This window comes from Hyalella azteca, unplaced genomic scaffold (genome assembly GCF_000764305.2).
Source record: "Hyalella azteca isolate HAZT.00-mixed unplaced genomic scaffold, Hazt_2.0.2 contig17967, whole genome shotgun sequence".
Classification (NCBI taxonomy): Eukaryota; Metazoa; Arthropoda; class Malacostraca; order Amphipoda; family Hyalellidae; genus Hyalella; species Hyalella azteca.
Genome location: NW_025947728.1, coordinates 316,293 through 336,217, shown reverse-complemented (window position 1 = coordinate 336,217; position 19,925 = coordinate 316,293).

The window sequence follows — 19,925 nt, the reverse complement described above, 5'->3', positions numbered from 1 at the left end:
TTAAGAGAAAGATTTATTATCAATTGGGAGCAGTGACAGTCAGTATTGGATAATAATGACAATGCCTAGAATTTTTACACATTCAAAACGACGTTCCTTAAAATGTCCTTATTTTAAATATCTGGTAGTCCTAAATAAAAAGTCCGGCTGCTCGTGAAGTAAACGGCCTTTCTAGGTCTTTTTCAGCAATTGTAAGTTCCTCATTTAAAATATGATATTGAACCAAAAAGGTGCCCAACTCAGTTATTCACACTTCTACAAGCTTCTAGATAACTGAATTGAAGACACAAAGAATCAGGAATTCGTGCCCGAGCTGACATGGCGAGATCGATGTCTGTCTTGCAAGTGTAAACTCTAGTAAACAAACGTGATCTGATTCGTGTTTGCGAGACAGCAGCGATGAAGGCGAGATTTCGTGTACATTCTAATCGGTCACGGCATTGAACAAACTCTGGTTGAGATCTCGATCTGCTTTGTGTCAGGTTTTGTGGGTAACATGTGGCGCGAAAATATCTTAATCAACACTTACTAGAAAATCATTAACAATTACTTCTCAGTAATTACAGAAACGAAGCTGGTTCATAAATACTCGTGAGACCGAGAAGAAAGATTATAACGATAAATAACTAATGTTAGATACGGTTAATTTTCATTTGAGAATGATTGTTTGGCCATTTGAAGTCTGGTATCTGACGAAATATTTTTACATTATTAGAGATCGTATCTGCGGCACCCATTAAGTTGGGTTAGTAGCTGGAGCGGAATTTGTTTATTGTTGTAATCCTTAGGACTAGTAAATATTTTGGTAATGTTAAATTGAACACTAATATTTAATTTATAGAATTTACCATTTGTTGTTAAATGCGAATTCAAAATTTGAAATTACCTTGATGTATCAAAACCGAAGCGATTTTCTCCTAAATCAATATGGATTCGAACGGGTCTCTCTTTAATCTAGGTTACTTTATTAAGTTTAGATAAAAAAAAACAAATAATAATGATTGTATAGGCGACTGTCAAGTGTCAGTGATTATATTATATATTCTGAGCAATGCTGTTGACACCTGAAAGCAGTTTATTTTTTATTTACAAATAAGAAAGTTTTGATTTATTTACAATTAAAAATACTTTAATTTTGTTACAATTAATTGACTCGGTTGTGCCAAGCACAAGTTTATGGATTTCGGATCACATCACGATTTTTAGTAATGATTTTATGAATATTTCCGAGCGATTAACATCAGTTTATTTTCCTGATATCAGCCTCAAATGCGGTAGATTAGATAGATAAATTGCTACAGAACACACTTTGTACACAACAAACCAACCGATATTTTCCACTGTAACCCAGGCTCTTGACTGCCAACACAGGCACTTAGAGGAGCGATACAGGCGTGACCAATGACTGCGACGTGTCCTGAGGGACGCTTCGCGTATGAAAAAATATCCTTGATCAAAATAAAGCTGCCCATTGTGGGGTGTAGTGCTGGGGCTGCGATGGTAATGTGTGCTCCGACCATCGATCTCAACACAGACCGAGATTTCTTTGCGTAGCACAGAAACGCGTAACTTGTGCTGCCACTGTAGATGTGATTTATCTCGATCAATGGACTACGAAAGCTTTATGTAGGCGCAAAATTAAATATAGCAGGTTTTGAGTCTATTAAAGGCGCTTAGGTGCAAAATGACATTGTAGCTGAAAGGACTCGGTCAAGCGGCTTTTAACTTGTTTAACAAAATCGTTGAAGTGTTCGTTGAACTGTTCGTTGAACTGTTCGTTGAACTGTTCGTTGAACTGTTCGTTGAACTGTTCGTTGAACTGTTCGTTGAACTGTTCGTTGAACGAACTAAGAAGAAGAGTGGCTGAGATTGCGCCACGTATAAGCTAGAGTAATAATGTACTTAACTCTAATGCTCAGTGATAATTCATGGTACAAAACATTAGCGGCTTGGGCCCCAATATCTAAATTTTTATGAAAATACAAACAGAAATAAATTGGAAATTGTATCGTGCCTGAGAACAAAAGCTGACAAGTTTGGTACCACCTTCTTTCCTAGATAGAATCAATGCATGACAGATTAATCAAAGCTGAGTTCTGATATGTTTCCATGAGCCTTGTACATGCCTTGCGCATCACATGAGATTGGACCTTCTTTCAAAAATACTTCCATCTTTTATCAGAATTGCACTGAAGAAAAATAAATTTCTACCACTCATGCAGCGGCTCTGAAAATGATGGTGCGTATTACCTGAAGTTCAAACTATTTACTTATATATTCAGTGTTTTGAATACAATAAATGTATCATTAACAGATAAAACAAATACTTGACTTGGTTTTCTTCAGTGTTCAATGTACAAGTCGAAGATATATCAGCCTCACGTCTGCGATCTCTAACGTCTAGCATAAAACATGGCCTGTGTTCCCCAGCAGCTCGAATCGTTGAGATTAACTCCGCGCATGCATTACAAAGAGGGAGACGCTGATATAGGCGCTCCATATAACACTGATCACAAAAGTGCTTTCGTTCTGCTGGGAGAATTCGAGGGAATTACTTTCCTTTCTTCTCTCATTTCTTCAACTGCAGTTTCAAATCGACGCTAAATAAGTCAAGTAAATAAGTCAATAAGTCAATAATTGACGCTAAATAAGTCACTAAATAATACATTTCTCATCGATTGTTTGCCAAGTATGCACACCCATTGTTTAAGGCATGCACTGATCCTCTTGTGTATGCGGTGTTTAGGAGTTAATGTTGTAATGAAGATTTAAAGCCAGATGACGACAGTACGCGAACTCAATTCCTTCTTAAAGTTGACAATGGAAGATTTTCCCCATGAAGTCCGAGAACGAGCACGGCGCACTTACGAAGGCCGTACGACACCGTAGAGCACCCAATTTTCTGCATAAGAAGGCAATAAGTTGAGTGCTTCATTTTATGTCTACGCGAGATTGCCGCACATTTGCATCGCTCGAGCGTAAGTCGAGCTTTCCATTTCGATGGATCGTACCCTACAACTGCCGTCGTGTTCTGAAAATGTTCTTGAGGATTAGGAACGTACAAATAAAAATTATGTGACCAGCCATTACAGTGATGATAGTGCAGATTTGCTTACTAAATAAGAGCGTGATGTCAGATTCAGACTGTGTCGTTAATTAAGAAATAAAAACGGAACGACAAATAAAATGTTTGAGACTGATGTTCATGCACTATGCTGTGAAAGGCACGATAACATATTCATTTTGCCGTATTTGCCGTATTATGTATTTTTATGCATACCAAATGTACGTGAATTATAGCATCAATGTCATTTGATTGAATATGAAATTGCTCGAATATTGTCTGCTCTCCAGTTTTTTTTAATAAAATATCAAGTTTTTAATCATCCGAGTCAATTATTTGTGACAGTCGTGTATCCAGTATAAAGGCTGAAGGCTACAAAACGGCCATATAGCAGCATAAGATGGACATCACATGACCATGCTGGTGCTGCATGGCTTCCTGCACATCAGGAATGTCACGAAGGCTCCTATTAAATTCCAAGCCCATCACCCCGTGCCGAATTATAGAACGCGTAGCGGATGATGAGCTTCAGCCCCTTTGCCGGGTCTAATTCCCGTTGCCGACGCTTCTAATAAAACAAAACGGAGCGCGTGGACGGTTCGCTTTGTTGCAAAGACGCCATGACTTCTAATTCATAAGCAATGCGACGACACGTGCGTCCAATCTCAATTTACACGTCAATATGGATTATTGCTACACATAAAGCTTTTCGTTTCATATTCATTTCGCTTTCATACGTTAAAATTTTAATTTGCAATTGGTGTTGATTTATTACCCGTCGCAAACATAATAGGGAATTTCTGTTCATTTCTCTGACATGGAAAATTCCTCCATTTAGCGCATGTAGATTAGACCGCTTATTTTCACCGAAAAATTTCTAATTTATTTTCAAAATTGAATATATTCTCGGAAATTTCGTCTGAAAATACAAATAAATTGGATGTATTGATCGAACACCCTCAGCATGCGCAGGGGAGTTCTACATGGGTGCCTGTAAGGTTTTAGTCATCTCCCTGCACGTCACATTGGCTATATTTTATCGTCTTAACTAATCTGACATTATTATGGTCTGCTTCACACCGCCATCACCGCACCTCGAGGGAGACCATAGCGACAGATGGACTGAACTTGTCCAGCATTCAGCCCCACAGATTCATGCTACAGAAAAAAATAGAAAACCTCACTTATTTATAAACTGTGGAATATATTGCCCTAAAATTTCTCCTGAGATATCGGAAATTGAAACTTGTGTGATTGGTCTAGTAACAAATTTTGTGATAATATTGCTTCTTCAAAGCTTATCATTGCCAGTTTTTCGTTAGCCGCGAGCAGTTTATAGTAGAATACTGACACTATAGCAACTATAAAAAATTTGCCATTATTTGGTTTGCCAATCGCCACTCATCGCTGTTATTTTGATGTTATACTAGCACTATAGGAAATATTCATTTGCCCTGTGACTCAGTCAAACGTAGTAGAGTGAAGATTTGGCAGTCAAAGCGTGACCTAAACTAAATATTAGCCTAGGCAGTAACTTGTGTTAGGGAGTTAAAGTTAGGTTCTATTTTTCGATTATGAACATTAATTTGTAAATTGGATATTGGTCTTTTTTGTTTGTGCATGGGTTCGTAAAATGAAATTTATTTTGCAAAAAATGTGCTAGAAGCAGTGTTTTTTTTACCGAATATTGATTGTTTAATGAAATTGAATAGTTTTTTGATAAAAATATTGAGATATATTAAGCAACATTTAAGACATAACGAGTGTATCAGTAGAATCAATTCTGGCAACAGAAAATTCAAACAGTTGTCCCAATTAATTTTGACGTATTTTCCGCAAAAATGTGGAAGTTCGACGTTTGTTATCGACGGCTACATAAAACCATTTCAAGAACGAAAAACGCGTAACCACGCATTTAAATTCGTTTCAACCGGCAATATATTAGCCGTAGTGTAGCTGCCTTATCGATTCATATAATGTAATCAGAAGATTTAATATCAAAGGCATAATGAAATGCTTTACAACATCAGGGTAGCTCCCCGGCTCGTTGTCCCGAGGGGAATTTTCTTGCAGCTCGCTACCCTGAGAGAAAACCAGGGGCGGATTATCGCAGGACAGTAACGAGAAAAAATGCTCGATGATCTATTACTTGAATTATTTTTTTGGTCAATCATTTAACTATGAACGAAAATTTGAATAACCATATTGAACAAATTGATAGTGAAGATTGTTCGGTTGCCATAATTCCTGGGGATTATAACAAGCAAGCTTTAGTGAACCCGTTTGATACTATAGCAACTATTTACACGCCTGATACTATACCAACTATGTACACGCCTGATCCTATACCAACTATGTACACGCCTGATACCATACCAGCTATGTACACGCCTGATACTATACCAACTATGTACACGCCTCATACTATACCAACTATGTACACGCCTGATTCTATACCAACTATGTACACGCCTGATACAATACCAACTATGTACATGTGAATGCTCCGCAGGTAATTGTCATCAAATTTTATTTGAATTCAGTATAGTGATTTCACTTGTTATTTCACTAGTTATTTCACTGGATATGTCCGTTTATTAACTCGCTTTCGTTGATAAGGTTCAGATGGTTCGTGCTCACGGAAATAAGTTTGATTTATAGACTCAAATTCAGATACCTTTTATACTTAAGCTTAGATTAAATTAAAAATCGTCTATAAAACAAGCAAAAATATTCACGGCCTATTGATGACCTTCGCTGATCTGCTCATCAATTCAACTACTCGTACAGGGAAATTAATGAAACTTCTCGCTCGTTCAACGATATTTCAACGACCGCCCTAAAAACAGCCGATATTTTCAGTAAGGGAGAGACCGAAAATGCAACGCACCAACAGGTTGTGTCGCCGCTTTGATGCGCCTAACCGGCCGGTCTGTCATGACGATGCGATCGCTGCTGTGAACAAGGGCGTCGAAATCACTTAATGCTTCAGATCCCATTACTGACGCGACCACCACAAAGACTCCGATGCCGCGTACTCATCGGGTGATGAGACCTGATCCAACTTTATGGTACGAGCTTACGACTGATGAAGGCCTAAAGCTTTTCCTACTACCCCATCATGAGCGCCGCGTAGGAGCTTAGTAAAAAAGTGTCAGGATCAGGCACGCATAAAAACCAAGTGGAAAAAAATATAATCATCGAATTTAAAAAATACATTTTCATCCTCACTAATATCATCCTCACTGTAATGATAAACATTCAAAAAAAATATTATAAGTAAATTATCACGTTATCCCAGCATTGAAGTGTTGAAATTCATCGCCGATATGAGATCTACTGATGTGTGACTGGTAATTACAATCATCCAATTCAGAGTCGCCAATCCTTGCTACTTTTTCGGTAAGTACTTCGATCGATTAATTACCACTTTCAAATTAATACGTTTCAAATACTCAAAGTTTGAAACAATTGAAGTCGCCTTCAGAAACTGAATAATTTAGTACCAATGACGACCTTAGTTCACTAATCGTCATGGTAGAAAATTGAATCCAAGAATTCTACGAATCCAAGAATTTCAGGTTTTTTGTGTGCCCTTCAAGCTAAAAATAATTTTAGCTTGGGAGACAAACGCAGAATATATACAATAGCAAAAATGATGTAGCCGCAGCTTTGACGCATCTCGTGTAGTATTTGTTTATTATGAGTAAATGTTGTTCTCTGCATCACTCCGTCTCCACGTGTCACTTTTAATCTCGGCGCATGCAGACCAGTACGGTATGGTGCGGAGATGCTGAACATTTGTCATATTGTTATTTTATCTGATTTGAATTGTAGTAGGATTTATAATATAGGTAATGGCATTTTACTTAATCTTTTGCAGACCTAGATGCAAAATAATTTCAACCTGTGGCTTTGTCTTGAAGCCTGTTAGGCGAACATTTAATAAATTTTGTTGGTATTAAATATTTCTGTGCTCAGCTATCAAAGTTTCATTACCCATGCACTTGTGTGAATTACGAAGTCAGGAAACGTGAAGACCATTGCTAGAATGGCACGTAACCACTTTAGGCTGCAAGTTAGCGGTTACAAATGAAGAATAAACGGAAACGGAAAAAATGAAGAGTAAGCATTGTGTATCAACCGGATTGATATACAATGAAGAAGCAGGAGTCAATCATTCCCGCTAGCTCTTCCAGCCGAACTATATTAGGAGTTCGTTCATCCCGTTCGAATAACTGATCCAATGTATGCCTAAATTCGTAGCACTGGAAGAATTACCTTCATCATCTTGATTATCTCATTTTTATTATATATAAAATGAACTATAATTATCGTCTGGCTAACGGTTAGCAGAGTTGTGCCTTTTGAACAACGCCTAAACACTTATCGCAGCTTAACATCCAATAATGAACGAATTGTATAAAAACGGCATGAACGAAGTACCGTCAAGGCTAAAACTCGCATTAAACATCAATCCATCAAGAGATGAAATCATTAATTTTCTTTAGAAAAATTATGTTTTTAATTGCCTGCTTCGATTTTGACCGTTTCCTTAGCATCTGCCGTCGTCGCTTCAGGCACCTAACACACGGTCGGCAGTCGGCAGGCAATCAGCCGGCAATCGGTCGGCAATCGGCAGGCAGTCAGCCGGCAATCGGTCGGCAATCGGCCGTCTGCTACTGGTGGCCCGTTTGAAAGAAAATGTTCCTCATTGCCAATTACAGAGCCTGATTATTGCGCAAATTAGCCTTAATTTCACCGCCTCGGCCTCTAAGCCTTGAACTGATGCGACGTATTTCGAAATTGCATCAGAGCACTGAATTCAAGGAAGGAATCATGGGTTGGATTGCTTTCACTGGGCTGAAAATTTATCTCGTGCTTGTTAATAGAGAATGAAGCAAAAATATATTTCTTTGGGTAAATTTGAATTTACAGTTCCGTTCTGGTGGATTATTGGTAGTTAAGTTGACTGTTGTTATTTAAAGATATTTGAGTAACCTGCCTGCAATTGCAAAAAAGAATTTGACAGCGAAGCCAATCCAAATCCAATTTACAATATCTTCATGAAAAACATGAAGATTGGAATTCTATCTAGATTTGCCTATAATCTCATTAACTTAAAAATTAACGCAATAAATTAAATCAACTCTTTAGCTTAAAAAATCTACATATATATACATGCCAAATGCAAAAAAAACTGATTTAAATTTTCATTCACGATATGGAGCCTCCAAAAAATGTGCTATTTGATGAAGAATTGTGTATATTTTCGCACAAAATTAAATTCATTTACCAATGCTTCTGCGCAAGCAGTACAAACATCTTCTAAAATTCTATCGATGTTAATAGGTACAAATAATATAACAGATAAAATAACGCACAAACTGTCACTGCTTACCGACAATGACACTCAAACCGTCACTGCTGTACCGACAACAACACAAGTAGTCAGTAGACTAACATTGAAAAAAATTTGAACAAAAATCTCCTCTTACCACTCAAATAACATCGCATTTCTTGTTTCGTGCATCTGAATTCAAGTTAATGTATTGCTTGTCAGTATTTAAAATTTTTTATGGGTGACTGGAGAATTGCAGGCATTGACGTGCGGCAAGGATGGCAAAAAGAGCAAAATATGAGTTTGCGAAACGCACCAACATGAGATACGTTTTGTTCGTGATGATCTAATGGTTAAATATCATTCAGAGCTGACAATTCAACAGTATTTCAGGCATAAAATTAATAGGCGACCCTGCATACGGGGCCCATGCAATTTACGACGAAGGAATTGTAATAATTTAAGCTATTTTGTAAAGGGTAACTTCATGAAAACATTTTGCTCCTATAAGTTATCTTATGCAATTTTTCTAAATTATTGGTATATCTGGAAATTATTTATGCAATTTAGTACATGCAAGTTTTTCAAGCTTTGAACGCGAGTCGCAGTCGCCTCCTCGTGTCCGTTTCTGGTAGCGTAGCGCGTCCGTGTAATGAGCCTCGGCGGCTCGTTGTAGGCAAATTAACTGTGAACTGTAATAGGCTTTAAAGGTAATTACAGTGACTCTAAACTGAGGTTATTGCTCCAACCGTCGCTTATAACCGCACTATCATTATGCAGAATTGAATTCTCGCCTGTCCAACGTACGGAAGAAGTTTTTGACTGCAACTTCAATGTAGAGAAAAACTTCGGACTCCAATTTCATCGTCGGGAATAACGCTTTTGACTGCAAATTGAACTGTACGGAAATTTGTTGTGGTTCAACGTCTCTTCTACGGGAAATGGAAATTATAATCCAGTTGTTTGCAGTTAAATAGAAATAGCAAAATGAATGAAAATGAATTGGGCGCGGCGTTATTTATTAAGTGCAGTTTAAGAAAAAATTTAAGTTCTATGAGTTGTGCGCAGCCATCGAATCCCATAAAATTAGTGATTATTTTTTCGACCGAGTCAGCAGCACTTCTCTGCATATTACGAGTTTAATTATTCCAAATCGTTTTTTCGGAGTCTCGTAGTCCATGGCTGACTAATTAGTTTTTAAGTACGATTTTATCATAGAAAATATTTGGCGTTAGTCGCGTCTGAGCTTATTATTTGATACGGCCAAAATTTGCAATGAAGAACCATGGACCGAGCAGAAGAATATTTTTTCATTTTATCATTGAAATTGAAATAGCTCCTGATATTACTTGAGCAGCCTAGTTTCTTATCAACAGCTCCATCCCTGCAATGAATCAATTCGGGCGCACATATTTCTGCTGTACGAAAATACCGCGTATATCTAAAGTCATTCGAATCCGAGCTTTTTAAGACGCTCTTCACGCATCTCTGTTTATGGCCGAATAATGAATGCTGAAGCGGATGCAGGGAAGCCATATTCACAGAATATTTTTGTTAGGCGAGACAACTTAGACTTAATTACACACGAGCCTGTGAGTCGGCGTCGGAGCTTTCCCACAGCATTCGGTGAATATGCGAGACGTGTTGCACGTTTCCTAATTCAGCTGAGTGTCAGGCGCGAAGATGGCTAGATATAGACATGTTTAAACACAGGAAGCTAGGCCTTAAACTTCATAAGGAGTTATTCTGCATGACGTAGGCTACACCAGGTTCATATGTTCAAGATATGGACTGGGAATTCTACCTATTTTTTACTTAATTCTTCAAGTATTTATTCAATCTGTTAAGAGTTCTATGCTCTTTAAATTGTCAACTGATTTTTAACAAATCTCCATTGCAATTTTAAGGAAATCGGTTTCAATTAGTGATATGAAATCACATTGCATGATGGCCAAATTATTTCTAAGGTTAAGGCAATTTTCTTTTTTAGCATTAACGTCCAAACCTACTGAATATCGAAAAGTATGAAGCAGGGACTGAAAAGATTCACCTACCAACTATTCATATGCTTTTCCTACTGATACATTAATAGTCCTTTACGAAATTTGTAGTTATGGCCTAACTTGGGAGTTGCGGTTTGTGGACGAAAAGTTAGAGCAAGTAAGTCAAAAATTTTAGTTTATATACGTACACGAATCAAGTTTTTCTAATACTGAAGTTCATTAAATTCATATTAGTAAGATGATTACAAATATGTTTCTTCATCTAAAAAGGTCCGTAAAGCTTTCATTTCTTCAAAATGCAAATAGAGTTATAAATTATTTGAACAGCCGCTTTCTAATGTTACTAAAGCGATCTTTTATATTGGGAAGCTCTATGCACAGTAGTACAAGTACTCCACAGCAAAATGGAGGTGAAAATGTAGCGAATATGATGAGGAGTCCCTACAATAAGCTTCATGATCTTTATGTTGAGCTTATCATTTAATTGAACCCTGGGGCTCTGGCCCCTGGTGATGAATAGGCGCAGATGTTTATCAGGACGGTACGAAGGGCTGCTGAGACCCGACCTGACATCATCAAAGACGTTGCCGTTAACTCTCACTTTATGTAAGTGTATGAAAAGGAAATCAGACGACCTACCTGTCATAGAGATGGAGCGTACTTCCTAAAATTATTTCAAATTGTGTGCATATGAATTCTTTTGAAGATATCAACCTCCAGGCAGGAAAAAATCAATTTCAGCTAAGCACCATTGGCAATCAAATAAATCATTTGAAATTCTTCAAGTCATTTATTATAAAACCACATGATTTGGATTGTTCCGAAAGATCTGGAATTACCGCCACTATTTTCTATACTTTTTCGGTTAGAAAGTATACTTTGGAGTGCGTTAAAATTCATCGAATCGCCCATACCTTGGGAAAGAAGCCCGTGCATCAACTTTCATTCATCTCGGCAAAATCAATGCCACTGATATTGCAGTTTATTTTTCCAGGTCCCTTCCACTCTCAACTTGGACATAAATAATTTATTTCTTCTAACAGCAAGCACCAACCAATCCCAGCAGAGTTATAACTGCCACAACTGCTCTTTTGCACAGGTGCAGTCTCGGAAAAAGTGACTAGTGTTGCATTCAACACCTCCGGTGCTCTAATTTCAGCTTACGATCTAAATGATTACTGTAAAAAATGAAAGATTCGGTCGCGATAGCAACGCGCGGCCACTGAGGTGCCAATCAGTGCACAATGCGGGGCTGCCGCTAAAGTTAAAAGTTCGTGCCAGAGGAAATGTAATAAAGGATCAAAGGAGACTAGCGGTCGAATTGCGTTTCTTCTTGGTGTGTTATTCAAATGGAACAGCGCCAGGATTATAGTTACTATTTATATTAAATTGCTTATATTGCAAAGCATACAAAGTTCGTCTCTTGTTATATGATTCAACATGGGAATCGTTAAGGTAAAACAGAGGAACAGATGGACCAGCTACTAAACTAACAAAAAATATACTGCCTGATCAGTAAGAGAATTTAATAATAAATCAAAAGATGTGGGCGTGAATTGATTCTGAATTGGCATCTTGAGGGAGTAAAATGTGCGCTGACCTTATAAAATAAGGTGTGCCTGGTTTTTATCCAGCCCTTATTTATGCTAAAATTCGTCCCTCCCTCTTAGCCATCACAGTCCCTCTCAGCCATGACTCTTAGCCATCACAGTCCCTCTCAGCCATGACTCTCAGCCATCACCATCCCTCTCAGCCATGACTCTCAGCCATCACAGTCCCTCTCAGCCATGACTCTCAGCCATCACAGTCCCTCTCAGCCATGACTCTCAGCCATCACCGTCCCTCTCAGCCAAGGCTCTCAGCCATCACCATCCCTCTCAGCCATGACTCTCAGCCATCATCATCCCTCTCAGTCATGACTCTTAGCCATCACCGTCCCTCTCAGCCATGAATCTCAGCCATCACCATCCCTCTCAGCCATGGATGACTCTCAGCCATCATTGTCTCTCTCAGCCATGAATCTCAGCCCTCATCGTCCCTCTCAGCCATGACTCTCAGCCATCACCGTCCCTCTCAGCCATGACTCTCAGCCATCACCGTCCCTCTCAGCCATGACTCTCAGCCATCACCGAAGCGCAGCTGGATGTGTCCTGAATCGTCCCGGCTTATCGCGAGCCCAAATGAGGAAGCGAAAGTGTTTGCCTGCAAAATACTTACAAGCAAATTATAATGGTTTAGTGTATTGTGTGGTAGCGTTAAATCAATTCTATAATTACAAAAATTTGAACAGTGCTGCCAACAGACGCATTTGAGATGCTTCCTCGAAATGAAGATTAGATTAATAAAATTTAAATTAGTGGTTATTACTTTCTTTCGAATATGAGTTCAAGTTCTAAGTTGTACTAACATACACTCAGGAAATCTGTCAGTCATTCATTGTTTCCTTCTTTCTGACAACAAACAAGCAAAATGCAATATTATGAACCCGTATTCTTGTGAACAGCAATAAAAAATTACTGATTATTCGTTCCCGCAATGCATTGATCGTATACAAAATTGCAATATTGTCAAATATTGTACAAATTTCAACTTCTAATTGCATGATGCTCTGCTCCTCTAAAAATTCATTGTAAATCGTATGATACCGACATTCATTGCTGAATACGTCTTTACCATCGCGGAAAATCTTACATGATTATCAGATTTGACGAGATCCCTAATTAACAAACCACACGAAAGAACACGAATGCGGTTTAAGGACAGCATATAGATCCTCACTTTGAGTTGAAGCATGGGTCTCCGCAGCGCACCTTATTTCAAAGAACATAAATCATTCTAGCAGCGGTGTGCACTCGCCAGTTAAGAGGTATATTTCAACGTAATAACTGGTAGCGCATCTGCCAAATAAACTTATGAGAAGATAAAATATAGTCGAGTAACTTGGTGTGTTTTCTCGGAGCACGATCTGGTGATTTGCCGTGCCAGGAGGAAATCTCAACTGCATGGATCTTTTCCGTGAACATCTTCGCTCTTCAAGTCCGGTTCATCGAATAAACTTCTTCAACAATTTGCACGAACTTCTATTATAAGAACTAACCTAGCGTGGGTGGAATATTAAACAAATTTGCTTTGGAAAATCATGAAAATGACCATGAATACGGTTTGAAAATGAATCATGAAAAATCCTTTTTACGGTTTGAAAATAAGAATTTTTTGTGATTAATTCAGAATTCTTACTCATAAATATAGTCGTGCTCCAAATATTATCGAAAATTAATGTCAGCCTACTTTATACGAGCACAAGGCATGATTAGCGATAAAAATAAAACAGGCAAGCGACATTTCCATTCTTTCACGCGTGAAATCATAATCTCCACAATCTGCGTTCACGCTCATCTTCGCAAGCCGTTCATCAGAAAATTCCACAAGATTTTTCAATGACAAATCCCATGCAAGAAATGTTCAACTTTCACCCTTGGTCTCATCTGCATGATGGTTGGGTTCACATTCACGATTTTTACTGATGATATAGCGCCGCATCATCCAAAACACACAGATTCATGCCATCTCTCTCCGTCCTGTTATTCGTTGCCATGCATCTGAACAGAATAACTAAGCTATTAAACGCGCCTGCAGTCAAGGGGCGTATTGATGTAAGAGGCGAGCCGAGCCTGACTTAAAGTCTCATCGATTCAGCAAGGCATGCGAATGTGTCAAAAAATACATAAAACATTGAACCGAGTTCAAACAGTTGGCGACGAGGTCGTCTGGTCAGGGAGAATGGAAATCCTTTCGTCTCTATACCGCCCGTCCGACCCCCACTGCAGTGACCCATTGTAACCTCTGTTGACGGGCGCTTGCGCAGCGGTTACAGAGATCCTAAGCTACGGCAGAAGTAAGTTTCATTTCCAGCTGAGGACTAAAGCATTTCATGACGAGGCGCCACCTTCGGCTTAAATATAATGTAATCAACAATTTTTTGTGAACAATTTAATTGGATATAAATAAAATCTCACATAAATGCGAAGTCAATATGGCCGCTAAATAAAAAATTTCATGCCGCGATGTCAACTCAGGCTCAAATCTAATGAAATCAGCCTCTTTATTGCGAACAAATTAATTGATATATCAGTAGAACCTCATTACAACTGATTCAATATGGGATACACCAATAAAAAATTAAGTTAGTCTCTCAAATCGATAGGGTGCAACATGATGGCGGTCTAATATATTTTCTAGCTGGAAATGCTGGAATTTTCAGAAATGCGTCCGTTTTGTTTTGGACAATATTCCGCTGACGAGGTGATTGAATGCGAAAAGTTAAATTCCGAGACGCAATAATCGAGAGGGTCGCAATGCGCGGGTTTGCGTCAATCTTCATTGATGAAAACCTGAATACTTTCGTGTGTAATGTCTACTTAATATTCTTGAATGAATGAGGCACATCAATTATTGTGTGGGACTTTCCCGCGGTGTAAAGTTTAGTAGGAAACATAAATTTGAAGTAAAATAAATTCGCGATGTCGTGACCGTCCTGGGTGGCAAAATAAGCGGCAATGAGGTGCAAGATTTTATAATCACGCGGAGCTCGACAATAAAATTAGCCTGGCCATCAACAATACAATTGAATGCTTCCCAAATTTTCTAGAGTTCATCAGTCACTTTTCATGCCAAATAGCATGAGTTCACCGGCAATTAGAGTGACACGATTGATAGGAATGTATTTAAATGGCATTGATTCATCCTAAACTAATAACTTATTTTATATGCGGATAAATTTTGATTGGCTATTGCTTTATTGAAGAATAAATTGATTTTTATATATGGGAGTTGGTATTCCGTTTCCAATAAACAGCTGAGAGCAATTGTATCTATCCCTGTCATTCTATTACACAAGCATTTTTTCAAACAATGAAATCTTCAGGTACCGTGCAAGCATAGTTAGGTTTCATGTACGTATATCACTCTCGGTAAATAATGAACTTATTTCGACCAGTCATCATACCACAGAATTCTGAGCGCTTGCAAATGACATGTCGATTTCATGACGCAAGTTGCATTGCGGAGTTTACGCAATTGGCAAGCCATTATTCCCAAGGCATTAAGGCATTCAGCAAAATTTCTCCCGGCCATTTATCACCGCCCATCACGGTCTCTTCCTCAATGTACGACCTCAAGCGAAAGCGATGACAGCGCAGCCGATTCCTGTTGAAAGACTCTGCATACAGAAGAATAATCGGAGGTAAATCGTCGCTATCAACTGGCCGTCGATTTATTATAACATAATTCCATTCCATTAGGATTATTCGTTTCTTTTGCACACTGATAAGCCATCATTATGCCGAAAATTTGAACAAGATATTGATTGTATCCAATGCATATTACCGCCGGTTTTGCGAACAAATATATGCCCATTATATTACGCAAATTTGTTGCATTACCTCCGTATTTTCAGTCACTAAACCACACTTCTCAGCGAGATCGAATCACAGAATTTAAAACTGGGAAGAGCATCTTTATGTCCTTCACAGGAATGCTTGCGAGCCGCTTGGTTGGCGATGGGTCAAGGTTTTTGCGTTAAACAGCAACGGCTGGAACCGAACTTCATGTTAAAGCAGGTTTAAGCGCCTGCACACACACTAAATTCATGTAAAGATATCGACCGTTGCTGGAAAAAATGAGAATCAATATTTTTTTAATGCAATTTGATTATCGACTTGACACGTCATCGTTTTTTCAGCCCCCAGCTGTACGAATTCTAATTGAGTTTCTATATAATTGCGTTGGTGCCGAACAATGTACAAACCTTGACAGAGATCATGCTGGGAGGTGCTTCTTACACCAAGTCTTTAAATCACAAGAAAAAACAATGCGTCATGTTAAATTCAATTAAACATTGTATTGCATGGGATATTCCAGGCTTTCATATTCCTGGAATTCACATGGTCCATTAAATCAGATTCATAAAGTAGTGTCACTAATGAGAGCCAACATACCATTCAATTGCGAAAAAATGCTCAGTTTCTCTGAACTGCATTTGATTTACGACGCACGACGGTGTCCTGCCAGTCATAAATAAACAACAGTTCCTTCGAATTCTCGAGTTCCCGCAGATCAATAGCAGTCCAATTATCGATGCTAAAAACCTTTATTCAAAGAACAGTTATTCAACGATACAGTATTTCGCTCCGTCTACAATATTACCAGACAGGCTTGATGTTCTTTTATCGACAATAATCTGCCGAAACTTTCACAAGAATATTCCCATAAGATGCAAGAATTTTGGTGCATATATGTTGCAGGAAATCCGCCAATGCAACATCCTTGAAGGCTGCGATAACGTATCAACTCATCTTCTTGTTGCATATTTTAAACCGTATTTTCTGCCCAGGATCCTCTGATTTGGAATATAACTTCGAATATTGCAGTAATAACAGTACAGTGCCTGTACGTAAAAGAACCTTCCAGCAGGAATTTTATTCAACGCGTTCACTTATGATTGCAATTCTAGGAAAATCTAACAATTTCATTGCAGGCACATGCAAACATTAATGCAAGAAATGCTAACACGTTTCAATTATTAATCATGCAAGATGGTACAATGAATGTAATTTCTCCAAGCCCTATTACGGCTCATGATTGTTGCAATATTTAATTCCAGAAAACTGAATGACCACACAATTCAAGACCAAAAGCCTGAATAAGCCGTCGTGTAGCCAAATGATATCTGAAATTAATATTATGATCGTTATATAAATTTAAAATCATACCTTTCCATGCCGGATGCTGAAGATGAACGTATAAATTAAAAATAAATAATTAGAATTTGTTCCTGAATCCAGTTCCAGCATTCGATTTTTTTTGATAATTCGATTTAGTTCGCGATAATTCAAAACACGCTTATTATGATGATGCAAGTGAAGGGCACTAATTAATTCTTCAGTACACGAAGGCTTCTTCCCTCATTCAGTCATTCACTCATTCACGACGCATATATCTCTACTGTTTAAGAACATTTAAAATTTCATCACTGCTGTTTAGGAACATTCGAAGTATACCTTAGCCGACAACCGCTGAGACTCAAAGATCAAATCAAAGATCGATTGTAACATTCTCACGGTGTATGATATATTAATAAAACAATCCCAGTTCTTTTTGCATGCGATTAATGCAATCACTCGGATTTTTACACAACTCGCTAATCCTATAACGCTCTTCGGTAAATACAACGAGGCATTAGTCAGTCATTGGAATCCAAGCTTACGTTCATCCTCCAAACACGAATCTTGCATAATCCCCCTGCTCGATCGCAATTACAGACCCAAGTTAGGAACGCGTCTGCAATTCAGCTGGCTTCCAGCATGCAATTTTGTATCGTGCTCCTTGCCAGTATTGCCTTGACCACAATTGATACTGAGAATCGTTGCCTTTAATGTGCCATATTACCCGGTCGCCCGGTAATTAAATCCAAGTATAGCTATATCGTATTCATAAAACAGTGTAAACAAAGAGACTATCTAGTTTCTACTTGATATCCTAGTAAGTTTAGATAATAATGATGAAAAACAACGAGTTTCCAAATCAACACATGTTCCAATATCAAACGTTCATCGACTTCAATCGTCGACAATTGCGAGAAAGCGAGGTTTATTTTCGCATTGATTTACGATGAAGTTAATGTATGCAGTTAGATGGTATCTCCTACGATAGCTTGCTGATAAATATCAAATGCGCTTTCTGCGTTTCTCCACCAAAATATTAAAGATTTATGAGCAAATTATTGCGATTTAAACTTCTTGACTTTATAAGTGAACGATGAACAGCTTTTGCATCCTGCGATGCGTGATATGCGGTGTGACTTATTAACATGGAAACTTAATATACCATATTTTCTGGCTTTCCTTTTCGTTTGATTTAAATTCAGGTTATGTAAAAACTTGTGTATCTTTCGATACTATAGTATTCTCGTATTCCGATGAAAACACGGTATTCCTCTATAACGACATCTCCAATAAAAGGTCAGCAAAGCTGCCGAATTATGTATAATGGCGTCTACAATTAATAGAAATTCGGCAGTAATTTATTTTTCCTTCTCGGTATAAATTTCAAAAAAATTCTCACTCGGGGAATTTTGAATTTTAGTGGCGCCATATCTTTATTCAGGCTGCAGCGCTACCTGAACTGTGCTCACGGCAATACTAGCGCTCCACATGTTAAATTCAAATTTAAATCATCTTCTTACCATCAGAAATTTTCTCGGTATTTTTATATTTATTTCTAACATTTTAATATATGAATTCTGCGATAGTGAATGCGTTTTCTGCTACAGGTATTTATTGTTAGAAAATTAATCTTTCGAAAATAAATTCGAAAAATGTCAGCGAGGAAGTGACTTTTCGTCTTTGCTCCTGCAGTCTTTGATCTGGTAATTGGAGCTCTTCGATCTATAACGAGCTCTCTAAAATGACGCAATATTTCTGTTCGAGCAAACACTTCCGGATGGCCACCGTTAAAAGACTTCTTCAGTACTTTGCTATAACGACAAATGAGGATGAAATGACTGGTTCATATCGTCATATGGCGTACCGAGTACGACTGAATGCTTTACGATTCCACAAAAAAAAAACTACTTAGGCCGATGAAGGTAGGAAGATGTTCAAGTTTATTAGGAATCTGCATAAATTTTAGGAATGAGTTAAAAAATGAAAGCACAGGTGGCATTCAGACGTCTCACAGTACTGCATGCATTCCTTGATAATAGACAAGAATGATGCCTACAAATGTGGTTAATATTAGCCAAATTACTGCAACAAAATGAGGATTAGTTTTTCTTATCAAAAAGTAATTATTACAAAACTCACAATCATACTTTTGAAAAACGGATATCTATTAAAAAAACTAATGGGCCTGCAAGTAGAAAATTTTTAGGAGAATAAAATATTGGAATAAATTATGTTTACGCAATTTGTTCAACACTTTAATTAACGCATTCACTTAACTTTCAATATACTCTCACATACTCTAAGTACAACTTCATATTTCTTCATACATAATAAGTTCGAAATAGCACGCATAAGAAGAATACAGTATAACAACGCTGGCCCTGAGAAAAATTCCCTGTCACAGACGCTAACATCCAAACCATAAGAATTCCCTGCTCACTTTCAAACCGTTCCTCACTTGCCTCTACAAGTGACGTTCCATCGGAGTTCTGATTGTACCAGACGTCACGATATACTCTTCTGAAAAAATATGACTTAGTACTCACTGCAGTGAGTGACAGAGCGCATTTTCTCAGAAAGCGCAAGTCACGGACGGACGGACGGACGGACAAGTCACAAACGGACCGACTGACATGCCGAGCACAATAGCGCCTTTTTTCATAAATGAGAAAATGCGCTAAAAACAACAAAATAATTATAAGACAGTCTGGTAGCAGCCACGACGTAGTCACTGGCACTTTAGTATAATTTTCAATGAGGTGCGTCTGTTGAGCGAACAGTTACCACAAGTGGCG